At 32.8% G+C, this 27,693-nt stretch overlaps 1 long non-coding RNA gene across 1 annotated transcript; it reads left to right on the top strand.

Moving 5' to 3' along the window:
* LOC135708293 (uncharacterized) lies at positions 1 to 27,243 on the top strand. Its single transcript, XR_010518287.1, has 3 exons — positions 1 to 62; positions 11,497 to 11,572; positions 27,166 to 27,243. It is a non-coding gene; the product is annotated as an uncharacterized LOC135708293 (long non-coding RNA).
* Positions 27,244 to 27,693: the final 450 nt, after the last annotated feature.

Below are 27,693 nucleotides of genomic sequence, written 5' to 3' on the forward strand. Positions count from 1 at the left end.
CAAAAAAAAAAAAAAAAAAAAAAAAAAAAAAAAAAAAAAAAAAAAAAAAAAAAAAAAAAAAAGTTCAGATTCCCTAACACAGACATCAGATTTCAGGTCCTAAGACTCATTGCCGTGTCTCATGGGGAAACTTTGAGCCAGGCTTCCCCTTTTTAATAAGTTAGTTTCCACGCCGATTTTTTTTCCGATTCTAAACCCGATCACCCCGTTTGCAAGCAGGTTGAACGTTACTAAGAACAACCAACAATCCGAGATGTTTTTAATGTCCTATATGAATACTGCTTTTCTTTTGTTAAAAATCTTCAATTAATGTTTTCCACAACAAAAGTAAACCGGGGAAATCACTCTATCTCTAACCCCAACCGTCAGATTGGCCTGAAATTTTTTCTACAAGTAGAAGTCATAACCAACTGCCTGCTGTACAAATTTCAGCTTGATGAGTTGTGCCGTTATTTTTTAAAAAATATTGATAGGTTTATTACACACAAAAGTATAAATTTTCCACAACAAACGTAAAACGGGGAAATCACTCTATCTCAAACAACAAACATCAGATTAGCCTGAAATTTTTTCTACAAGTAGAAGTCATTACCATCTGCCTTCAGAGAAAATTTCAGCTTGATGAGTTGTGCCGTTAATTTTTAAAAAATAGTGATAGGTTTATTACACAAAAAAGTATAATTATTCCACAACAAACGTAAAACGGGGAAATCACTCTATCTCAAACAACAAACATCAGATTGGCCTGAAATTTTTTCTACAAGTAGAAGTCATTACCATCTGCCTTCAGAGAAAATTTCAGCTTGATGAGTTGCGCCGTTAATTTTTAAAAAATAGTGATAGGTTTATTACACAAAAAAGTATAATTATTCCACAACAAACGTAAAACGGGGAAATCACTCTATCTCAAACAACAAACATCAGATTGGCCTGAAATTTTTTCTACAAGTAGAAGTCATTACCAACTGCCTGCTGTAAAAATTTCAGCTTGATGAGTTGTGCCGTTATTTTTTAAAAAATATTGATAGGTTTATTACACAAAAAAGTATAAATTTTCCACAACAAACGTAAAACGGGGAAATCACTCTATCTCAAACAACAAACATCAGATTGGCCTGAATTTTTTTCTACAAGTAGAAGTCATTACCAACTGCCTTCTGTGAAAATTTCAGCTTGATAAACTGTGCCGTTAATTTTTAAAAAATAGTGATAGGTTTATTACACAAAAAAGTATAATTATTCCACAACAAACGTAAAACGGGGAAATCACTCTATCTCAAACAACAAACATCAGATTGGCCTGAAATTTTTTCTACAAGTAGAAGTCATTACCAACTGCCTTCTGTGAAAATTTCGGCTTGATAAGTTGCGCCGTTTATTTAAAAAAATCGTAATAGATTTATTACACAAGAGTAAAACAGGCAAATCGCTCTATCTCTAACCCCAACCTTCAGATTGGCCTGAAATTGTTTCTACAAGTAGAAATTATTGCAAACTCAACCATTATGGAGTAGTCACTACAAAGCGCAAAAAAAAAAAAAAAAAAAAAAGTTCAGATTCCCTAACACAGACATCAGATTTCAGGTGCTAAGACTCATTGCCGTGTCTCATGGGGAAACTTTGAGCCAGGCTTCCCCTTTTTAATAAGTTAGTTTCCACGCCGATTTTTTTTTTTCGATTCTAAACCCGATCACCCCGTTTGCAAGCAGGTTGAACGTTACTAAGAACAACCAACAATCCGAGATGTTTTTAATGTCCTATATGAATACTGCTTTTCTTTTGTTAAAAATCTTCAATTAATGTTTTCCACAACAAAAGTAAACCGGGGAAATCACTCTATCTCAAACAACAAACATCAGATTGGCCTGAAATTTTTTCTACAAGTAGAAGTCATTACCATCTGCCTTCAGAGAAAATTTCAGCTTGATGAGTTGTGCCGTTAATTTAAAAAAAATAGTGATAGGTTTATTACACAAAAAAGTATAAATTTTCCACAACAAACGTAAAACGGGGAAATCACTCTATCTCAAACAACAAACATCAGATTGGCCTGAATTTTTTTCTACAAGTAGAAGTCATTACCATCTGCCTTCAGATAAAAATTTCAGCTTAATGAGCTGTGCCGTTATTTTTTAAAAAATATTGATAGGTTTATTACACAAAAAAGTATAAATTTTCCACAACAAACGTAAAACGGGGAAATCACTCTATCTCAAACAACAAACATCAGATTGGCCTGAAATTTTTTCTACAAGTAGAAGTCATTACCATCTGCCTTCAGAGAAAATTTCAGCTTGATGAGTTGTGCCGTTAATTTTTAAAAAATATTGATAGGTTTATTACACAAAAAAGTATAATTATTCCACAACAAACGTAAAACGGGGAAATCACTCTATCTCAAACAACAAACATCAGATTGGCCTGAAATTTTTTCTACAAGTAGAAGTCATTACCAACTGCCTGCTGTAAAAATTTCAGCTTGATGAGTTGTGCCGTTATTTTTAAAAAAATATTGATAGGTTTATTACACAAAAAAGTATAAATTTTCCACAACAAACGTAAAACGGGGAAATCACTCTATCTCAAACAACAAACATCAGTTTATCCTGAAATTTTTTCTACAAGTAGAAGTCATTACCATCTGCCTTCAGAGAAAATTTCAGCTTGATGAGTTGTGCCGTTAATTTTTAAAAAATAGTGATAGGTTTATTACACAAAAAAGTATAATTATTCCACAACAAACGTAAAACGGGGAAATCACTCTATCTCAAACAACAAACATCAGATTGGCCTGAAATTTTTTCTACAAGTAGAAGTCATTACCATCTGCCTTCAGAGAAAATTTCAGCTTGATGAGTTGCGCCGTTAATTTTTAAAAAATAGTGATAGGTTTATTACACAAAAAAGTATAATTATTCCACAACAAACGTAAAACGGGGAAATCACTCTATCTCAAACAACAAACATCAGATTGGCCTGAAATTTTTTCTACAAGTAGAAGTCATTGCCATCTGCCTTCAGAGAAAATTTCAGCTTGATGAGCTGTGCCGTTATTTTTTAAAAAATATTGATAGGTTTATTACACAAAAAAGTATAAATTTTCCACAACAAACGTAAAACGGGGAAATCACTCTATCTCAAACAACAAACATCAGATTGGCCTGAAATTTTTTCTACAAGTAGAAGTCATTACCATCTGCCTTCAGAGATAATTTCAGCTTGATGAGCTGTGCCGTTATTTTTTAAAAAATATTGATAGGTTTATTACACAAAAAAGTATAAATTTTCCACAACAAACGTAAAACGGGGAAATCACTCTATCTCAAACAACAAACATCAGATTGGCCTGAATTTTTTTCTACAAGTAGAAGTCATTACCAACTGCCTTCTGTGAAAATTTCAGCTTGATAAACTGTGCCGTTAATTTTTAAAAAATAGTGATAGGTTTATTACACAAAAAAGTATAATTATTCCACAACAAACGTAAAACGGGGAAATCACTCTATCTCAAACAACAAACATCAGATTGGCCTGAATTTTTTTCTACAAGTAGAAGTCATTACCATCTGCCTTCAGATAAAAATTTCAGCTTAATGAGCTGTGCCGTTATTTTTTAAAAAATATTGATAGGTTTATTACACAAAAAAGTATAATTATTCCACAACAAACGTAAAACGGGGAAATCACTCTATCTCAAACAACAAACATCAGATTGGCCTGAAATTTTTTCTACAAGTAGAAGTCATTACCAACTGCCTGCTGTAAAAATTTCAGCTTGATGAGTTGTGCCGTTATTTTTAAAAAAATATTGATAGGTTTATTACACAAAAAAGTATAAATTTTCCACAACAAACGTAAAACGGGGAAATCACTCTATCTCAAACAACAAACATCAGTTTATCCTGAAATTTTTTCTACAAGTAGAAGTCATTACCATCTGCCTTCAGAGAAAATTTCAGCTTGATGAGTTGTGCCGTTAATTTTTAAAAAATAGTGATAGGTTTATTACACAAAAAAGTATAATTATTCCACAACAAACGTAAAACGGGGAAATCACTCTATCTCAAACAACAAACATCAGATTGGCCTGAAATTTTTTCTACAAGTAGAAGTCATTACCATCTGCCTTCAGAGAAAATTTCAGCTTGATGAGTTGCGCCGTTAATTTTTAAAAAATAGTGATAGGTTTATTACACAAAAAAGTATAATTATTCCACAACAAACGTAAAACGGGGAAATCACTCTATCTCAAACAACAAACATCAGATTGGCCTGAAATTTTTTCTACAAGTAGAAGTCATTGCCATCTGCCTTCAGAGAAAATTTCAGCTTGATGAGCTGTGCCGTTATTTTTTAAAAAATATTGATAGGTTTATTACACAAAAAAGTATAAATTTTCCACAACAAACGTAAAACGGGGAAATCACTCTATCTCAAACAACAAACATCAGATTGGCCTGAAATTTTTTCTACAAGTAGAAGTCATTACCATCTGCCTTCAGAGATAATTTCAGCTTGATGAGCTGTGCCGTTATTTTTTAAAAAATATTGATAGGTTTATTACACAAAAAAGTATAAATTTTCCACAACAAACGTAAAACGGGGAAATCACTCTATCTCAAACAACAAACATCAGATTGGCCTGAATTTTTTTCTACAAGTAGAAGTCATTACCAACTGCCTTCTGTGAAAATTTCAGCTTGATAAACTGTGCCGTTAATTTTTAAAAAATAGTGATAGGTTTATTACACAAAAAAGTATAATTATTCCACAACAAACGTAAAACGGGGAAATCACTCTATCTCAAACAACAAACATCAGATTGGCCTGAAATTTTTTCTACAAGTAGAAGTCATTACCAACTGCCTTCTGTGAAAATTTCGGCTTGATAAGTTGCGCCGTTTATTTAAAAAAATCGTAATAGATTTATTACACAAGAGTAAAACAGGCAAATCGCTCTATCTCTAACCCCAACCTTCAGATTGGCCTGAAATTGTTTCTACAAGTAGAAATTATTGCAAACTCAACCATTATGGAGTAGTCACTACAAAGCGCAAAAAAAAAAAAAAAAAAAAAAAAAAAAAAAAAAAAGTTCAGATTCCCTAACACAGACATCAGATTTCAGGTCCTAAGACTCATTGCCGTGTCTCATGGGGAAACTTTGAGCCAGGCTTCCCCTTTTTAATAAGTTAGTTTCCACGCCGATTTTTTTTTTCGATTCTAAACCCGATCACCCCGTTTGCAAGCAGGTTGAACGTTACTAAGAACAACCAACAATCCGAGATGTTTTTAATGTCCTATATGAATACTGCTTTTCTTTTGTTAAAAATCTTCAATTAATGTTTTCCACAACAAAAGTAAACCGGGGAAATCACTCTATCTCTAACCCCAACCGTCAGATTGGCCTGAAATTTTTTCTACAAGTAGAAGTCATAACCAACTGCCTGCTGTACAAATTTCAGCTTGATGAGTTGTGCCGTTATTTTTTAAAAAATATTGATAGGTTTATTACACACAAAAGTATAAATTTTCCACAACAAACGTAAAACGGGGAAATCACTCTATCTCAAACAACAAACATCAGATTAGCCTGAAATTTTTTCTACAAGTAGAAGTCATTACCATCTGCCTTCAGAGAAAATTTCAGCTTGATGAGTTGTGCCGTTAATTTTTAAAAAATAGTGATAGGTTTATTACACAAAAAAGTATAATTATTCCACAACAAACGTAAAACGGGGAAATCACTCTATCTCAAACAACAAACATCAGATTGGCCTGAAATTTTTTCTACAAGTAGAAGTCATTACCATCTGCCTTCAGAGAAAATTTCAGCTTGATGAGTTGCGCCGTTAATTTTTAAAAAATAGTGATAGGTTTATTACACAAAAAAGTATAATTATTCCACAACAAACGTAAAACGGGGAAATCACTCTATCTCAAACAACAAACATCAGATTGGCCTGAAATTTTTTCTACAAGTAGAAGTTATTACCAACTGCCTGCTGTAAAAATTTCAGCTTGATGAGTTGTGCCGTTATTTTTAAAAAAATATTGATAGGTTTATTACACAAAAAAGTATAAATTTTCCACAACAAACGTAAAACGGGGAAATCACTCTATCTCAAACAACAAACATCAGATTGGCCTGAATTTTTTTCTACAAGTAGAAGTCATTACCAACTGCCTTCTGTGAAAATTTCAGCTTGATAAACTGTGCCGTTAATTTTTAAAAAATAGTGATAGGTTTATTACACAAAAAAGTATAATTATTCCACAACAAACGTAAAACGGGGAAATCACTCTATCTCAAACAACAAACATCAGATTGGCCTGAAATTTTTTCTACAAGTAGAAGTCATTACCAACTGCCTTCTGTGAAAATTTCGGCTTGATAAGTTGCGCCGTTTATTTAAAAAAATCGTAATAGATTTATTACACAAGAGTAAAACAGGCAAATCGCTCTATCTCTAACCCCAACCTTCAGATTGGCCTGAAATTGTTTCTACAAGTAGAAATTATTGCAAACTCAACCATTATGGAGTAGTCACTACAAAGCGCAAAAAAAAAAAAAAAAAAAAAAAGTTCAGATTCCCTAACACAGACATCAGATTTCAGGTGCTAAGACTCATTGCCGTGTCTCATGGGGAAACTTTGAGCCAGGCTTCCCCTTTTTAATAAGTTAGTTTCCACGCCGATTTTTTTTTTTCGATTCTAAACCCGATCACCCCGTTTGCAAGCAGGTTGAACGTTACTAAGAACAACCAACAATCCGAGATGTTTTTAATGTCCTATATGAATACTGCTTTTCTTTTGTTAAAAATCTTCAATTAATGTTTTCCACAACAAAAGTAAACCGGGGAAATCACTCTATCTCAAACAACAAACATCAGATTGGCCTGAAATTTTTTCTACAAGTAGAAGTCATTACCATCTGCCTTCAGAGAAAATTTCAGCTTGATGAGTTGTGCCGTTAATTTAAAAAAAATAGTGATAGGTTTATTACACAAAAAAGTATAATTATTCCACAACAAACGTAAAACGGGGAAATCACTCTATCTCAAACAACAAACATCAGATTGGCCTGAAATTTTTTCTACAAGTAGAAGTCATTACCATCTGCCTTCAGAGAAAATTTCAGCTTGATGAGCTGTGCCGTTAATTTTTAAAAAATAATGATAGGTTTATTACACAAAAAAGTATAATTATTCCACAACAAACGTAAAACGGGGAAATCACTCTATCTCAAACAACAAACATCAGATTGGCCTGAAATTTTTTCTACAAGTAGAAGTCATTACCAACTGCCTTCTGTGAAAATTTCGGCTTGATAAGTTGCGCCGTTTATTTAAAAAAATCGTAATAGATTTATTACACAAGAGTAAAACAGGCAAATCGCTCTATCTCTAACCCCAACCTTCAGATTGGCCTGAAATTGTTTCTACAAGTAGAAATTATTGCAAACTCAACCATTATGGAGTAGTCACTACAAAGCGCAAAAAAAAAAAAAAAAAAAAAAAAAAAAAAAAAAAAAAAAAAAAAAAAAAAAAAAAAAGTTCAGATTCCCTAACACAGACATCAGATTTCAGGTCCTAAGACTCATTGCCGTGTCTCATGGGGAAACTTTGAGCCAGGCTTCCCCTTTTTAATAAGTTAGTTTCCACGCCGATTTTTTTTCCGATTCTAAACCCGATCACCCCGTTTGCAAGCAGGTTGAACGTTACTAAGAACAACCAACAATCCGAGATGTTTTTAATGTCCTATATGAATACTGCTTTTCTTTTGTTAAAAATCTTCAATTAATGTTTTCCACAACAAAAGTAAACCGGGGAAATCACTCTATCTCTAACCCCAACCGTCTGATTGGCCTGAAATTTTTTCTACAAGTAGAAGTCATAACCAACTGCCTGCTGTACAAATTTCAGCTTGATGAGTTGTGCCGTTATTTTTTAAAAAATATTGATAGGTTTATTACACACAAAAGTATAAATTTTCCACAACAAACGTAAAACGGGGAAATCACTCTATCTCAAACAACAAACATCAGATTAGCCTGAAATTTTTTCTACAAGTAGAAGTCATTACCATCTGCCTTCAGAGAAAATTTCAGCTTGATGAGTTGTGCCGTTAATTTTTAAAAAATAGTGATAGGTTTATTACACAAAAAAGTATAATTATTCCACAACAAACGTAAAACGGGGAAATCACTCTATCTCAAACAACAAACATCAGATTGGCCTGAAATTTTTTCTACAAGTAGAAGTCATTACCATCTGCCTTCAGAGAAAATTTCAGCTTGATGAGTTGCGCCGTTAATTTTTAAAAAATAGTGATAGGTTTATTACACAAAAAAGTATAATTATTCCACAACAAACGTAAAACGGGGAAATCACTCTATCTCAAACAACAAACATCAGATTGGCCTGAAATTTTTTCTACAAGTAGAAGTCATTACCAACTGCCTGCTGTAAAAATTTCAGCTTGATGAGTTGTGCCGTTATTTTTTAAAAAATATTGATAGGTTTATTACACAAAAAAGTATAAATTTTCCACAACAAACGTAAAACGGGGAAATCACTCTATCTCAAACAACAAACATCAGATTGGCCTGAATTTTTTTCTACAAGTAGAAGTCATTACCAACTGCCTTCTGTGAAAATTTCAGCTTGATAAACTGTGCCGTTAATTTTTAAAAAATAGTGATAGGTTTATTACACAAAAAAGTATAATTATTCCACAACAAACGTAAAACGGGGAAATCACTCTATCTCAAACAACAAACATCAGATTGGCCTGAAATTTTTTCTACAAGTAGAAGTCATTACCAACTGCCTTCTGTGAAAATTTCGGCTTGATAAGTTGCGCCGTTTATTTAAAAAAATCGTAATAGATTTATTACACAAGAGTAAAACAGGCAAATCGCTCTATCTCTAACCCCAACCTTCAGATTGGCCTGAAATTGTTTCTACAAGTAGAAATTATTGCAAACTCAACCATTATGGAGTAGTCACTACAAAGCGCAAAAAAAAAAAAAAAAAAAAAGTTCAGATTCCCTAACACAGACATCAGATTTCAGGTGCTAAGACTCATTGCCGTGTCACATGGGGAAACTTTGAGCCAGGCTTCCCCTTTTTAATAAGTTAGTTTCCACGCCGATTTTTTTTTTTCGATTCTAAACCCGATCACCCCGTTTGCAAGCAGGTTGAACGTTACTAAGAACAACCAACAATCCGAGATGTTTTTAATGTCCTATATGAATACTGCTTTTCTTTTGTTAAAAATCTTCAATTAATGTTTTCCACAACAAAAGTAAACCGGGGAAATCACTCTATCTCTAACCCCAACCGTCAGATTGGCCTGAAATTTTTTCTACAAGTAGAAGTCATTACCAACTGCCTACTGTAAAAATTTCAGCTTGATGAGTTGTGCCGTTAATTTTTAAAAAATAGTGATAGGTTTATTACACAAAAAAGTATAAATTTTCCACAACAAACGTAAAACGGGGAAATCACTCTATCTCAAACAACAAACATCAGATTGGCCTGAAATTTTTTCTACAAGTAGAAGTCATTACCATCTGCCTTCAGAGAAAATTTCAGCTTGATGAGCTGTGCCGTTATTTTTAAAAAAATATTGATAGGTTTATTACACAAAAAAGTATAAATTTTCCACAACAAACGTAAAACGGGGAAATCACTCTATCTCAAACAACAAACATCAGATTGGCCTGAAATTTTTTCTACAAGTAGAAGTCATTACCATCTGCCTTCAGAGAAAATTTCAGCTTGATGAGTTGTGCCGTTAATTTAAAAAAAATAGTGATAGGTTTATTACACAAAAAAGTATAATTATTCCACAACAAACGTAAAACGGGGAAATCACTCTATCTCAAACAACAAACATCAGATTGGCCTGAAATTTTTTCTACAAGTAGAAGTCATTACCATCTGCCTTCAGAGAAAATTTCAGCTTGATGAGTTGCGCCGTTAATTTTTAAAAAATAGTGATAGGTTTATTACACAAAAAAGTATAATTATTCCACAACAAACGTAAAACGGGGAAATCACTCTATCTCAAACAACAAACATCAGATTGGCCTGAAATTTTTTCTACAAGTAGAAGTCATTACCATCTGCCTTCAGAGAAAATTTCAGCTTGATGAGTTTTGCCGTTATTTTTTAAAAAATATTGATAGGTTTATTACACAAAAAAGTATAAATTTTCCACAACAAACGTAAAACGGGGAAATCACTCTATCTCAAACAACAAACATCAGATTGGCCTGAAATTTTTTCTACAAGTAGAAGTCATTACCATCTGCCTTCAGAGAAAATTTCAGCTTGATGAGTTGTGCCGTTAATTTAAAAAAAATAGTGATAGGTTTATTACACAAAAAAGTATAAATTTTCCACAACAAACGTAAAACGGGGAAATCACTCTATCTCAAACAACAAACATCAGATTGGCCTGAAATTTTTTCTACAAGTAGAAGTCATTACCAACTGCCTTCTGTGAAAATTTCAGCTTGAGTAACTGCGCCGTTAATTTTTAAAAAATAGTGATAGGTTTATTACACAAAAAAGTATAAATTTTCCACAACAAACGTAAAACGGGGAAATCACTCTATCTCAAACAACAAACATCAGATTGGCCTGAAATTTTTTCTACAAGTAGAAGTCATTACCATCTGCCTTCAGAGAAAATTTCAGCTTGATGAGTTGTGCCGTTAATTTAAAAAAAATAGTGATAGGTTTATTACACAAAATGATGATGTTGAGTGATGAGTTGCGCCGTTAATTTTTAAAAAATAGTGATAGGTTTATTACACAAAAAAGTATAATTATTCCACAACAAACGTAAAACGGGGAAATCACTCTATCTCAAACAACAAACATCAGATTGGCCTGAAATTTTTTCTACAAGTAGAAGTCATTACCATCTGCCTTCAGAGAAAATTTCAGCTTGATGAGCTGTGCCGTTATTTTTTAAAAAATATTGATAGGTTTATTACACAAAAAAGTATAAATTTTCCACAACAAACGTAAAACGGGGAAATCACTCTATCTCAAACAACAAACATCAGATTGGCCTGAATTTTTTTCTACAAGTAGAAGTCATTACCAACTGCCTTCTGTGAAAATTTCAGCTTGATAAACTGCGCCGTTAATTTTTAAAAAATAGTGATAGGTTTATTACACAAAAAAGTATAATTATTCCACAACAAACGTAAAACGGGGAAATCACTCTATCTCAAACAACAAACATCAGATTGGCCTGAAATTTTTTCTACAAGTAGAAGTCATTACCAACTGCCTTCTGTGAAAATTTCGGCTTGATAAGTTGCGCCGTTTATTTAAAAAAATCGTAATAGATTTATTACACAAGAGTAAAACAGGCAAATCGCTCTATCTCTAACCCCAACCTTCAGATTGGCCTGAAATTGTTTCTACAAGTAGAAATTATTGCAAACTCAACCATTATGGAGTAGTCACTACAAAGCGCAAAAAAAAAAAAAAAAAAAAAAAAAAAAAAAAAAAAAAAAAAAAAAAAAAAAAAAAAAAAAAAAAAAAAAAAAGTTCAGATTCCCTAACACAGACATCAGATTTCAGGTCCTAAGACTCATTGCCGTGTCTCATGGGGAAACTTTGAGCCAGGCTTCCCCTTTTTAATAAGTTAGTTTCCACGCCGATTTTTTTTTTTCGATTCTAAACCCGATCACCCCGTTTGCAAGCAGGTTGAACGTTACTAAGAACAACCAACAATCCGAGATGTTTTTAATGTCCTATATGAATACTGCTTTTCTTTTGTTAAAAATCTTCAATTAATGTTTTCCACAACAAAAGTAAACCGGGGAAATCACTCTATCTCTAACCCCAACCGTCAGATTGGCCTGAAATTTTTTCTACAAGTAGAAGTCATTACCAACTGCCTACTGTAAAAATTTCAGCTTGATGAGCTGTGCCGTTATTTTTAAAAAAATATTGATAGGTTTATTACACAAAAAAGTATAAATTTTCCACAACAAACGTAAAACGGGGAAATCACTCTATCTCAAACAACAAACATCAGATTGGCCTGAATTTTTTTCTACAAGTAGAAGTCATTACCAACTGCCTGCTGTAAAAATATCAGCTTGATGAGTTGTGCCGTTATTTTTTTAAAAATATTGATAGGTTTATTACACAAAAAAGTATAAATTTTCCACAACAAACGTAAAACGGGGAAATCACTCTATCTCAAACAACAAACATCAGATTGGCCTGAAATTTTTTCTACAAGTAGAAGTCATTACCATCTGCCTTCAGAGAAAATTTCAGCTTGATGAGTTGTGCCGTTAATTTAAAAAAAATAGTGATAGGTTTATTACACAAAAAAGTATAATTATTCCACAACAAACGTAAAACGGGGAAATCACTCTATCTCAAACAACAAACATCAGATTGGCCTGAAATTTTTTCTACAAGTAGAAGTCATTACCATCTGCCTTCAGAGAAAATTTCAGCTTGATGAGCTGTGCCGTTATTTTTTAAAAAATATTGATAGGTTTATTACACAAAAAAGTATAAATTTTCCACAACAAACGTAAAACGGGGAAATCACTCTATCTCAAACAACAAACATCAGATTGGCCTGAAATTTTTTCTACAAGTAGAAGTCATTACCATCTGCCTTCAGAGAAAATTTCAGCTTGATGAGTTGTGCCGTTTATTTACAAAAAAAATAGTGATAGGTTTATTACACAAAAAAGTATAAATTTTCCACAACAAACGTAAAACGGGGAAATCACTCTATCTCAAACAACAAACATCAGATTGGCCTGAAATTTTTTCTACAAGTAGAAGTCATTACCAACTGCCTTCTGTGAAAATTTCAGCTTGATAAACTGCGCCGTTAATTTTTAAAAAATAGTGATAGGTTTATTACACAAAAAAGTATAAATTTTCCACAACAAACGTAAAACGGGGAAATCACTCTATCTCAAACAACAAACATCAGATTGGCCTGAAATTTTTTCTACAAGTAGAAGTCATTACCATCTGCCTTCAGAGAAAATTTCAGCTTGATGAGTTGTGCCGTTAATTTAAAAAAAATAGTGATAGGTTTATTACACAAAATGATGATGTTGAGTGATGAGTTGCGCCGTTAATTTTTAAAAAATAGTGATAGGTTTATTACACAAAAAAGTATAATTATTCCACAACAAACGTAAAACGGGGAAATCACTCTATCTCAAACAACAAACATCAGATTGGCCTGAAATTTTTTCTACAAGTAGAAGTCATTACCATCTGCCTTCAGAGAAAATTTCAGCTTGATGAGCTGTGCCGTTATTTTTTAAAAAATATTGATAGGTTTATTACACAAAAAAGTATAAATTTTCCACAACAAACGTAAAACGGGGAAATCACTCTATCTCAAACAACAAACATCAGATTGGCCTGAAATTTTTTCTACAAGTAGAAGTCATTACCATCTGCCTTCAGAGAAAATTTCAGTTTGATGAGTTAAGCCGTTATTTTTTTAAAAATATTGATAGGTTTATTACACAAAAAAGTATAAATTTTCCACAACAAACGTAAATCGGGGAAATCACTCTATCTCAAACAACAAACATCAGATTGGCCTGAAATTTTTTCTACAAGTAGAAGTCATTACCAACTGCCTTCTGTGAAAATTTCGGCTTGATAAGTTGCGCCGTTTATTTAAAAAAATCGTAATAGATTTATTACACAAGAGTAAAACAGGCAAATCGCTCTATCTCTAACCCCAACCTTCAGATTGGCCTGAAATTGTTTCTTCAAGTAGAAATTATTGCAAACTCAACCATTATGGAGTAGTCACTACAAAGCGCAAAAAAAAAAAAAAAAAAAAAAAAAAAAAAAAAAAAAAAAAAAAAAGTTCAGATTCCCTAACACAGACATCAGATTTCAGGTGCTAAGACTCATTGCCGTGTCACATGGGGAAACTTTGAGCCAGGCTTCCCCTTTTTAATAAGTTAGTTTCCACGCCGATTTTTTTTTCGATTCTAAACCCGATCACCCCGTTTGCAAGCAGGTTGAACGTTACTAAGAACAACCAACAATCCGAGATGTTTTTAATGTCCTATATGAATACTGCTTTTCTTTTGTTAAAAATCTTCAATTAATGTTTTCCACAACAAAAGTAAACCGGGGAAATCACTCTATCTCTAACCCCAACCGTCAGATTGGCCTGAAATTTTTTCTACAAGTAGAAGTCATTACCAACTGCCTACTGTAAAAATTTCAGCTTGATGAGTTGTGCCGTTAATTTTTAAAAAATAGTGATAGGTTTATTACACAAAAAAGTATAAATTTTCCACAACAAACGTAAAACGGGGAAATCACTCTATCTCAAACAACAAACATCAGATTGGCCTGAAATTTTTTCTACAAGTAGAAGTCATTACCATCTGCCTTCAGATAAAAATTTCAGCTTAATGAGCTGTGCCGTTATTTTTTAAAAAATATTGATAGGTTTATTACACAAAAAAGTATAAATTTTCCACAACAAACGTAAAACGGGGAAATCACTCTATCTCAAACAACAAACATCAGATTGGCCTGAAATTTTTTCTACAAGTAGAAGTCATTACCAACTGCCTGCTGTAAAAATTTCAGCTTGATGAGTTGTGCCGTTATTTTTAAAAAAATATTGATAGGTTTATTACACAAAAAAGTATAAATTTTCCACAACAAACGTAAAACGGGGAAATCACTCTATCTCAAACAACAAACATCAGTTTATCCTGAAATTTTTTCTACAAGTAGAAGTCATTACCATCTGCCTTCAGAGAAAATTTCAGCTTGATGAGTTGTGCCGTTAATTTTTAAAAAATAGTGATAGGTTTATTACACAAAAAAGTATAATTATTCCACAACAAACGTAAAACGGGGAAATCACTCTATCTCAAACAACAAACATCAGATTGGCCTGAAATTTTTTCTACAAGTAGAAGTCATTACCATCTGCCTTCAGAGAAAATTTCAGCTTGATGAGTTGCGCCGTTAATTTTTAAAAAATAGTGATAGGTTTATTACACAAAAAAGTATAATTATTCCACAACAAACGTAAAACGGGGAAATCACTCTATCTCAAACAACAAACATCAGATTGGCCTGAAATTTTTTCTACAAGTAGAAGTCATTGCCATCTGCCTTCAGAGAAAATTTCAGCTTGATGAGCTGTGCCGTTATTTTTTAAAAAATATTGATAGGTTTATTACACAAAAAAGTATAAATTTTCCACAACAAACGTAAAACGGGGAAATCACTCTATCTCAAACAACAAACATCAGATTGGCCTGAAATTTTTTCTACAAGTAGAAGTCATTACCATCTGCCTTCAGAGAAAATTTCAGCTTGATGAGCTGTGCCGTTATTTTTTAAAAAATATTGATAGGTTTATTACACAAAAAAGTATAAATTTTCCACAACAAACGTAAAACGGGGAAATCACTCTATCTCAAACAACAAACATCAGATTGGCCTGAATTTTTTTCTACAAGTAGAAGTCATTACCAACTGCCTTCTGTGAAAATTTCAGCTTGATAAACTGTGCCGTTAATTTTTAAAAAATAGTGATAGGTTTATTACACAAAAAAGTATAATTATTCCACAACAAACGTAAAACGGGGAAATCACTCTATCTCAAACAACAAACATCAGATTGGCCTGAAATTTTTTCTACAAGTAGAAGTCATTACCAACTGCCTTCTGTGAAAATTTCGGCTTGATAAGTTGCGCCGTTTATTTAAAAAAATCGTAATAGATTTATTACACAAGAGTAAAACAGGCAAATCGCTCTATCTCTAACCCCAACCTTCAGATTGGCCTGAAATTGTTTCTACAAGTAGAAATTATTGCAAACTCAACCATTATGGAGTAGTCACTACAAAGCGCAAAAAAAAAAAAAAAAAAAAAGTTCAGATTCCCTAACACAGACATCAGATTTCAGGTGCTAAGACTCATTGCCGTGTCACATGGGGAAACTTTGAGCCAGGCTTCCCCTTTTTAATAAGTTAGTTTCCACGCCGATTTTTTTTTTCGATTCTAAACCCGATCACCCCGTTTGCAAGCAGGTTGAACGTTACTAAGAACAACCAACAATCCGAGATGTTTTTAATGTCCTATATGAATACTGCTTTTCTTTTGTTAAAAATCTTCAATTAATGTTTTCCACAACAAAAGTAAACCGGGGAAATCACTCTATCTCTAACCCCAACCGTCAGATTGGCCTGAAATTTTTTCTACAAGTAGAAGTCATTACCAACTGCCTACTGTAAAAATTTCAGCTTGATGAGCTGTGCCGTTATTTTTAAAAAAATATTGATAGGTTTATTACACAAAAAAGTATAAATTTTCCACAACAAACGTAAAACGGGGAAATCACTCTATCTCAAACAACAAACATCAGATTGGCCTGAAATTTTTTCTACAAGTAGAAGTCATTACCATCTGCCTTCAGAGAAAATTTCAGCTTGATGAGTTGTGCCGTTAATTTAAAAAAAATAGTGATAGGTTTATTACACAAAAAAGTATAATTATTCCACAACAAACGTAAAACGGGGAAATCACTCTATCTCAAACAACAAACATCAGATTGGCCTGAAATTTTTTCTACAAGTAGAAGTCATTACCATCTGCCTTCAGAGAAAATTTCAGCTTGATGAGTTGCGCCGTTAATTTTTAAAAAATAGTGATAGGTTTATTACACAAAAAAGTATAATTATTCCACAACAAACGTAAAACGGGGAAATCACTCTATCTCAAACAACAAACATCAGATTGGCCTGAAATTTTTTCTACAAGTAGAAGTCATTACCATCTGCCTTCAGAGAAAATTTCAGCTTGATGAGCTGTGCCGTTATTTTTTAAAAAATATTGATAGGTTTATTACACAAAAAAGTATAAATTTTCCACAACAAACGTAAAACGGGGAAATCACTCTATCTCAAACAACAAACATCAGATTGGCCTGAAATTTTTTCTACAAGTAGAAGTCATTACCATCTGCCTTCAGAGAAAATTTCAGCTTGATGAGTTGTGCCGTTTATTTACAAAAAAAATAGTGATAGGTTTATTACACAAAAAAGTATAAATTTTCCACAACAAACGTAAAACGGGGAAATCACTCTATCTCAAACAACAAACATCAGATTGGCCTGAAATTTTTTCTACAAGTAGAAGTCATTACCAACTGCCTTCTGTGAAAATTTCAGCTTGATAAACTGCGCCGTTAATTTTTAAAAAATAGTGATAGGTTTATTACACAAAAAAGTATAAATTTTCCACAACAAACGTAAAACGGGGAAATCACTCTATCTCAAACAACAAACATCAGATTGGCCTGAAATTTTTTCTACAAGTAGAAGTCATTACCATCTGCCTTCAGAGAAAATTTCAGCTTGATGAGTTGTGCCGTTAATTTAAAAAAAATAGTGATAGGTTTATTACACAAAATGATGATGTTGAGTGATGAGTTGCGCCGTTAATTTTTAAAAAATAGTGATAGGTTTATTACACAAAAAAGTATAATTATTCCACAACAAACGTAAAACGGGGAAATCACTCTATCTCAAACAACAAACATCAGATTGGCCTGAAATTTTTTCTACAAGTAGAAGTCATTACCATCTGCCTTCAGAGAAAATTTCAGTTTGATGAGTTAAGCCGTTATTTTTTTAAAAATATTGATAGGTTTATTACACAAAAAAGTATAAATTTTCCACAACAAACGTAAAACGGGGATATCACTCTATCTCAAACAACAAACATCAGATTGGCCTGAATTTTTTTCTACAAGTAGAAGTCATTACCAACTGCCTTCTGTGAAAATTTCAGCTTGATAAACTGCGCCGTTAATTTTAAAAAAATAGTGATAGGTTTATTACACAAAAAAGTATAATTATTCCACAACAAACGTAAATCGGGGAAATCACTCTATCTCAAACAACAAACATCAGATTGGCCTGAAATTTTTTCTACAAGTAGAAGTCATTACCAACTGCCTTCTGTGAAAATTTCGGCTTGATAAGTTGCGCCGTTTATTTAAAAAAATCGTAATAGATTTATTACACAAGAGTAAAACAGGCAAATCGCTCTATCTCTAACCCCAACCTTCAGATTGGCCTGAAATTGTTTCTTCAAGTAGAAATTATTGCAAACTCAACCATTATGGAGTAGTCACTACAAAGCGCAAAAAAAAAAAAAAAAAAAAAAAAAAAAAAAAAAAAAAAAAAAAAAAAGTTCAGATTCCCTAACACAGACATCAGATTTCAGGTGCTAAGACTCATTGCCGTGTCACATGGGGAAACTTTGAGCCAGGCTTCCCCTTTTTAATAAGTTAGTTTCCACGCCGATTTTTTTTTCGATTCTAAACCCGATCACCCCGTTTGCAAGCAGGTTGAACGTTACTAAGAACAACCAACAATCCGAGATGTTTTTAATGTCCTATATGAATACTGCTTTTCTTTTGTTAAAAATCTTCAATTAATGTTTTCCACAACAAAAGTAAACCGGGGAAATCACTCTATCTCTAACCCCAACCGTCAGATTGGCCTGAAATTTTTTCTACAAGTAGAAGTCATTACCAACTGCCTACTGTAAAAATTTCAGCTTGATGAGTTGTGCCGTTAATTTTTAAAAAATAGTGATAGGTTTATTACACAAAAAAGTATAAATTTTCCACAACAAACGTAAAACGGGGAAATCACTCTATCTCAAACAACAAACATCAGATTGGCCTGAATTTTTTTCTACAAGTAGAAGTCATTACCATCTGCCTTCAGATAAAAATTTCAGCTTAATGAGCTGTGCCGTTATTTTTTAAAAAATATTGATAGGTTTATTACACAAAAAAGTATAAATTTTCCACAACAAACGTAAAACGGGGAAATCACTCTATCTCAAACAACAAACATCAGATTGGCCTGAAATTTTTTCTACAAGTAGAAGTCATTACCATCTGCCTTCAGAGAAAATTTCAGCTTGATGAGTTGTGCCGTTAATTTTTAAAAAATATTGATAGGTTTATTACACAAAAAAGTATAATTATTCCACAACAAACGTAAAACGGGGAAATCACTCTATCTCAAACAACAAACATCAGATTGGCCTGAAATTTTTTCTACAAGTAGAAGTCATTACCAACTGCCTGCTGTAAAAATTTCAGCTTGATGAGTTGTGCCGTTATTTTTAAAAAAATATTGATAGGTTTATTACACAAAAAAGTATAAATTTTCCACAACAAACGTAAAACGGGGAAATCACTCTATCTCAAACAACAAACATCAGTTTATCCTGAATTTTTTTCTACAAGTAGAAGTCATTACCATCTGCCTTCAGAGAAAATTTCAGCTTGATGAGTTGTGCCGTTAATTTTTAAAAAATAGTGATAGGTTTATTACACAAAAAAGTATAATTATTCCACAACAAACGTAAAACGGGGAAATCACTCTATCTCAAACAACAAACATCAGATTGGCCTGAAATTTTTTCTACAAGTAGAAGTCATTACCATCTGCCTTCAGAGAAAATTTCAGCTTGATGAGTTGCGCCGTTAATTTTTAAAAAATAGTGATAGGTTTATTACACAAAAAAGTATAATTATTCCACAACAAACGTAAAACGGGGAAATCACTCTATCTCAAACAACAAACATCAGATTGGCCTGAAATTTTTTCTACAAGTAGAAGTCATTGCCATCTGCCTTCAGAGAAAATTTCAGCTTGATGAGCTGTGCCGTTATTTTTAAAAAAATATTGATAGGTTTATTACACAAAAAAGTATAAATTTTCCACAACAAACGTAAAACGGGGAAATCACTCTATCTCAAACAACAAACATCAGATTGGCCTGAAATTTTTTCTACAAGTAGAAGTCATTACCATCTGCCTTCAGAGATAATTTCAGCTTGATGAGCTGTGCCGTTATTTTTTAAAAAATATTGATAGGTTTATTACACAAAAAAGTATAAATTTTCCACAACAAACGTAAAACGGGGAAATCACTCTATCTCAAACAACAAACATCAGATTGGCCTGAATTTTTTTCTACAAGTAGAAGTCATTACCAACTGCCTTCTGTGAAAATTTCAGCTTGATAAACTGTGCCGTTAATTTTTAAAAAATAGTGATAGGTTTATTACACAAAAAAGTATAATTATTCCACAACAAACGTAAAACGGGGAAATCACTCTATCTCAAACAACAAACATCAGATTGGCCTGAAATTTTTTCTACAAGTAGAAGTCATTACCAACTGCCTTCTGTGAAAATTTCGGCTTGATAAGTTGCGCCGTTTATTTAAAAAAATCGTAATAGATTTATTACACAAGAGTAAAACAGGCAAATCGCTCTATCTCTAACCCCAACCGTCAGATTGGCCTGAAATTTTTTCTACAAGTAGAAGTCATTACCAACTGCCTACTGTAAAAATTTCAGCTTGATGAGTTGTGCCGTTAATTTTTAAAAAATAGTGATAGGTTTATTACACAAAAAAGTATAAATTTTCCACAACAAACGTAAAACGGGGAAATCACTCTATCTCAAACAACAAACATCAGATTGGCCTGAATTTTTTTCTACAAGTAGAAGTCATTACCATCTGCCTTCAGATAAAAATTTCAGCTTAATGAGCTGTGCCGTTATTTTTTAAAAAATATTGATAGGTTTATTACACAAAAAAGTATAAATTTTCCACAACAAACGTAAAACGGGGAAATCACTCTATCTCAAACAACAAACATCAGATTGGCCTGAAATTTTTTCTACAAGTAGAAGTCATTACCATCTGCCTTCAGAGAAAATTTCAGCTTGATGAGTTGTGCCGTTAATTTTTAAAAAATATTGATAGGTTTATTACACAAAAAAGTATAATTATTCCACAACAAACGTAAAACGGGGAAATCACTCTATCTCAAACAACAAACATCAGATTGGCCTGAAATTTTTTCTACAAGTAGAAGTCATTACCAACTGCCTGCTGTAAAAATTTCAGCTTGATGAGTTGTGCCGTTATTTTTAAAAAAATATTGATAGGTTTATTACACAAAAAAGTATAAATTTTCCACAACAAACGTAAAACGGGGAAATCACTCTATCTCAAACAACAAACATCAGTTTATCCTGAAATTTTTTCTACAAGTAGAAGTCATTACCATCTGCCTTCAGAGAAAATTTCAGCTTGATGAGTTGTGCCGTTAATTTTTAAAAAATAGTGATAGGTTTATTACACAAAAAAGTATAATTATTCCACAACAAACGTAAAACGGGGAAATCACTCTATCTCAAACAACAAACATCAGATTGGCCTGAAATTTTTTCTACAAGTAGAAGTCATTACCATCTGCCTTCAGAGAAAATTTCAGCTTGATGAGTTGCGCCGTTAATTTTTAAAAAATAGTGATAGGTTTATTACACAAAAAAGTATAATTATTCCACAACAAACGTAAAACGGGGAAATCACTCTATCTCAAACAACAAACATCAGATTGGCCTGAAATTTTTTCTACAAGTAGAAGTCATTGCCATCTGCCTTCAGAGAAAATTTCAGCTTGATGAGCTGTGCCGTTATTTTTTAAAAAATATTGATAGGTTTATTACACAAAAAAGTATAAATTTTCCACAACAAACGTAAAACGGGGAAATCACTCTATCTCAAACAACAAACATCAGATTGGCCTGAAATTTTTTCTACAAGTAGAAGTCATTACCATCTGCCTTCAGAGATAATTTCAGCTTGATGAGCTGTGCCGTTATTTTTTAAAAAATATTGATAGGTTTATTACACAAAAAAGTATAAATTTTCCACAACAAACGTAAAACGGGGAAATCACTCTATCTCAAACAACAAACATCAGATTGGCCTGAATTTTTTTCTACAAGTAGAAGTCATTACCAACTGCCTTCTGTGAAAATTTCAGCTTGATAAACTGTGCCGTTAATTTTTAAAAAATAGTGATAGGTTTATTACACAAAAAAGTATAATTATTCCACAACAAACGTAAAACGGGGAAATCACTCTATCTCAAACAACAAACATCAGATTGGCCTGAAATTTTTTCTACAAGTAGAAGTCATTACCAACTGCCTTCTGTGAAAATTTCGGCTTGATAAGTTGCGCCGTTTATTTAAAAAAATCGTAATAGATTTATTACACAAGAGTAAAACAGGCAAATCGCTCTATCTCTAACCCCAACCTTCAGATTGGCCTGAAATTGTTTCTACAAGTAGAAATTATTGCAAACTCAACCATTATGGAGTAGTCACTACAAAGCGCAAAAAAAAAAAAAAAAAAAAAAAAAAAAAAAAAGTTCAGATTCCCTAACACAGACATCAGATTTCAGGTCCTAAGACTCATTGCCGTGTCTCATGGGGAAACTTTGAGCCAGGCTTCCCCTTTTTAATAAGTTAGTTTCCACGCCGATTTTTTTTTTCGATTCTAAACCCGATCACCCCGTTTGCAAGCAGGTTGAACGTTACTAAGAACAACCAACAATCCGAGATGTTTTTAATGTCCTATATGAATACTGCTTTTCTTTTGTTAAAAATCTTCAATTAATGTTTTCCACAACAAAAGTAAACCGGGGAAATCACTCTATCTCTAACCCCAACCGTCAGATTGGCCTGAAATTTTTTCTACAAGTAGAAGTCATAACCAACTGCCTGCTGTACAAATTTCAGCTTGATGAGTTGTGCCGTTATTTTTTAAAAAATATTGATAGGTTTATTACACACAAAAGTATAAATTTTCCACAACAAACGTAAAACGGGGAAATCACTCTATCTCAAACAACAAACATCAGATTAGCCTGAAATTTTTTCTACAAGTAGAAGTCATTACCATCTGCCTTCAGAGAAAATTTCAGCTTGATGAGTTGTGCCGTTAATTTTTAAAAAATAGTGATAGGTTTATTACACAAAAAAGTATAATTATTCCACAACAAACGTAAAACGGGGAAATCACTCTATCTCAAACAACAAACATCAGATTGGCCTGAAATTTTTTCTACAAGTAGAAGTCATTACCATCTGCCTTCAGAGAAAATTTCAGCTTGATGAGTTGCGCCGTTAATTTTTAAAAAATAGTGATAGGTTTATTACACAAAAAAGTATAATTATTCCACAACAAACGTAAAACGGGGAAATCACTCTATCTCAAACAACAAACATCAGATTGGCCTGAAATTTTTTCTACAAGTAGAAGTCATTACCAACTGCCTGCTGTAAAAATTTCAGCTTGATGAGTTGTGCCGTTATTTTTTAAAAAATATTGATAGGTTTATTACACAAAAAAGTATAAATTTTCCACAACAAACGTAAAACGGGGAAATCACTCTATCTCAAACAACAAACATCAGATTGGCCTGAATTTTTTTCTACAAGTAGAAGTCATTACCAACTGCCTTCTGTGAAAATTTCAGCTTGATAAACTGTGCCGTTAATTTTTAAAAAATAGTGATAGGTTTATTACACAAAAAAGTATAATTATTCCACAACAAACGTAAAACGGGGAAATCACTCTATCTCAAACAACAAACATCAGATTGGCCTGAAATTTTTTCTACAAGTAGAAGTCATTACCAACTGCCTTCTGTGAAAATTTCGGCTTGATAAGTTGCGCCGTTTATTTAAAAAAATCGTAATAGATTTATTACACAAGAGTAAAACAGGCAAATCGCTCTATCTCTAACCCCAACCTTCAGATTGGCCTGAAATTGTTTCTACAAGTAGAAATTATTGCAAACTCAACCATTATGGAGTAGTCACTACAAAGCGCAAAAAAAAAAAAAAAAAAAAAAGTTCAGATTCCCTAACACAGACATCAGATTTCAGGTGCTAAGACTCATTGCCGTGTCTCATGGGGAAACTTTGAGCCAGGCTTCCCCTTTTTAATAGGTTAGTTTCCACGCCGATTTTTTTTTTTCGATTCTAAACCCGATCACCCCGTTTGCAAGCAGGTTGAACGTTACTAAGAACAACCAACAATCCGAGATGTTTTTAATGTCCTATATGAATACTGCTTTTCTTTTGTTAAAAATCTTCAATTAATGTTTTCCACAACAAAAGTAAACCGGGGAAATCACTCTATCTCAAACAACAAACATCAGATTGGCCTGAAATTTTTTCTACAAGTAGAAGTCATTACCATCTGCCTTCAGAGAAAATTTCAGCTTGATGAGTTGTGCCGTTAATTTAAAAAAAATAGTGATAGGTTTATTACACAAAAAAGTATAATTATTCCACAACAAACGTAAAACGGGGAAATCACTCTATCTCAAACAACAAACATCAGATTGGCCTGAAATTTTTTCTACAAGTAGAAGTCATTACCATCTGCCTTCAGAGAAAATTTCAGCTTGATGAGCTGTGCCGTTAATTTTTAAAAAATAGTGATAGGTTTATTACACAAAAAAGTATAATTATTCCACAACAAACGTAAAACGGGGAAATCACTCTATCTCAAACAACAAACATCAGATTGGCCTGAAATTTTTTCTACAAGTAGAAGTCATTACCAACTGCCTTCTGTGAAAATTTCGGCTTGATAAGTTGCGCCGTTTATTTAAAAAAATCGTAATAGATTTATTACACAAGAGTAAAACAGGCAAATCGCTCTATCTCTAACCCCAACCTTCAGATTGGCCTGAAATTGTTTCTACAAGTAGAAATTATTGCAAACTCAACCATTATGGAGTAGTCACTACAAAGCGCAAAAAAAAAAAAAAAAAAAAAAAAAAAAAAAAAAAAAAAAAAAAAAAAAGTTCAGATTCCCTAACACAGACATCAGATTTCAGGTCCTAAGACTCATTGCCGTGTCTCATGGGGAAACTTTGAGCCAGGCTTCCCCTTTTTAATAAGTTAGTTTCCACGCCGATTTTTTTTCCGATTCTAAACCCGATCACCCCGTTTGCAAGCAGGTTGAACGTTACTAAGAACAACCAACAATCCGAGATGTTTTTAATGTCCTATATGAATACTGCTTTTCTTTTGTTAAAAATCTTCAATTAATGTTTTCCACAACAAAAGTAAACCGGGGAAATCACTCTATCTCTAACCCCAACCGTCAGATTGGCCTGAAATTTTTTCTACAAGTAGAAGTCATAACCAACTGCCTGCTGTACAAATTTCAGCTTGATGAGTTGTGCCGTTATTTTTTAAAAAATATTGATAGGTTTATTACACACAAAAGTATAAATTTTCCACAACAAACGTAAAACGGGGAAATCACTCTATCTCAAACAACAAACATCAGATTAGCCTGAAATTTTTTCTACAAGTAGAAGTCATTACCATCTGCCTTCAGAGAAAATTTCAGCTTGATGAGTTGTGCCGTTAATTTTTAAAAAATAGTGATAGGTTTATTACACAAAAAAGTATAATTATTCCACAACAAACGTAAAACGGGGAAATCACTCTATCTCAAACAACAAACATCAGATTGGCCTGAAATTTTTTCTACAAGTAGAAGTCATTACCATCTGCCTTCAGAGAAAATTTCAGCTTGATGAGTTGCGCCGTTAATTTTTAAAAAATAGTGATAGGTTTATTACACAAAAAAGTATAATTATTCCACAACAAACGTAAAACGGGGAAATCACTCTATCTCAAACAACAAACATCAGATTGGCCTGAAATTTTTTCTACAAGTAGAAGTCATTACCAACTGCCTGCTGTAAAAATTTCAGCTTGATGAGTTGTGCCGTTATTTTTTAAAAAATATTGATAGGTTTATTACACAAAAAAGTATAAATTTTCCACAACAAACGTAAAACGGGGAAATCACTCTATCTCAAACAACAAACATCAGATTGGCCTGAATTTTTTTCTACAAGTAGAAGTCATTACCAACTGCCTTCTGTGAAAATTTCAGCTTGATAAACTGTGCCGTTAATTTTTAAAAAATAGTGATAGGTTTATTACACAAAAAAGTATAATTATTCCACAACAAACGTAAAACGGGGAAATCACTCTATCTCAAACAACAAACATCAGATTGGCCTGAAATTTTTTCTACAAGTAGAAGTCATTACCAACTGCCTTCTGTGAAAATTTCGGCTTGATAAGTTGCGCCGTTTATTTAAAAAAATCGTAATAGATTTATTACACAAGAGTAAAACAGGCAAATCGCTCTATCTCTAACCCCAACCTTCAGATTGGCCTGAAATTGTTTCTACAAGTAGAAATTATTGCAAACTCAACCATTATGGAGTAGTCACTACAAAGCGCAAAAAAAAAAAAAAAAAAAAAAGTTCAGATTCCCTAACACAGACATCAGATTTCAGGTGCTAAGACTCATTGCCGTGTCTCATGGGGAAACTTTGAGCCAGGCTTCCCCTTTTTAATAAGTTAGTTTCCACGCCGATTTTTTTTTTCGATTCTAAACCCGATCACCCCGTTTGCAAGCAGGTTGAACGTTACTAAGAACAACCAACAATCCGAGATGTTTTTAATGTCCTATATGAATACTGCTTTTCTTTTGTTAAAAATCTTCAATTAATGTTTTCCACAACAAAAGTAAACCGGGGAAATCACTCTATCTCAAACAACAAACATCAGATTGGCCTGAAATTTTTTCTACAAGTAGAAGTCATTACCATCTGCCTTCAGAGAAAATTTCAGCTTGATGAGTTGTGCCGTTAATTTAAAAAAAATAGTGATAGGTTTATTACACAAAAAAGTATAATTATTCCACAACAAACGTAAAACGGGGAAATCACTCTATCTCAAACAACAAACATCAGATTGGCCTGAAATTTTTTCTACAAGTAGAAGTCATTACCATCTGCCTTCAGAGAAAATTTCAGCTTGATGAGCTGTGCCGTTAATTTTTAAAAAATAGTGATAGGTTTATTACACAAAAAAGTATAATTATTCCACAACAAACGTAAAACGGGGAAATCACTCTATCTCAAACAACAAACATCAGATTGGCCTGAAATTTTTTCTACAAGTAGAAGTCATTACCAACTGCCTTCTGTGAAAATTTCGGCTTGATAAGTTGCGCCGTTTATTTAAAAAAATCGTAATAGATTTATTACACAAGAGTAAAACAGGCAAATCGCTCTATCTCTAACCCCAACCTTCAGATTGGCCTGAAATTGTTTCTACAAGTAGAAATTATTGCAAACTCAACCATTATGGAGTAGTCACTACAAAGCGCAAAAAAAAAAAAAAAAAAAAAAAAAAAAAAAAAAAAAAAAAAAAAAAAAAAAAAAAAAAAAAAAGTTCAGATTCCCTAACACAGACATCAGATTTCAGGTCCTAAGACTCATTGCCGTGTCTCATGGGGAAACTTTGAGCCAGGCTTCCCCTTTTTAATAAGTTAGTTTCCACGCCGATTTTTTTTCCGATTCTAAACCCGATCACCCCGTTTGCAAGCAGGTTGAACGTTACTAAGAACAACCAACAATCCGAGATGTTTTTAATGTCCTATATGAATACTGCTTTTCTTTTGTTAAAAATCTTCAATTAATGTTTTCCACAACAAAAGTAAACCGGGGAAATCACTCTATCTCTAACCCCAACCGTCTGATTGGCCTGAAATTTTTTCTACAAGTAGAAGTCATAACCAACTGCCTGCTGTACAAATTTCAGCTTGATGAGTTGTGCCGTTATTTTTTAAAAAATATTGATAGGTTTATTACACACAAAAGTATAAATTTTCCACAACAAAC

The sequence above is a fragment of the Ochlerotatus camptorhynchus genome, unplaced genomic scaffold, assembly GCF_037179485.1.
Source record: "Ochlerotatus camptorhynchus isolate MF236.1 unplaced genomic scaffold, CSIRO-AGI_Acam_v1.1 ptg000329l, whole genome shotgun sequence".
In the NCBI taxonomy this organism is placed as follows: Eukaryota; Metazoa; Arthropoda; class Insecta; order Diptera; family Culicidae; genus Ochlerotatus; species Ochlerotatus camptorhynchus.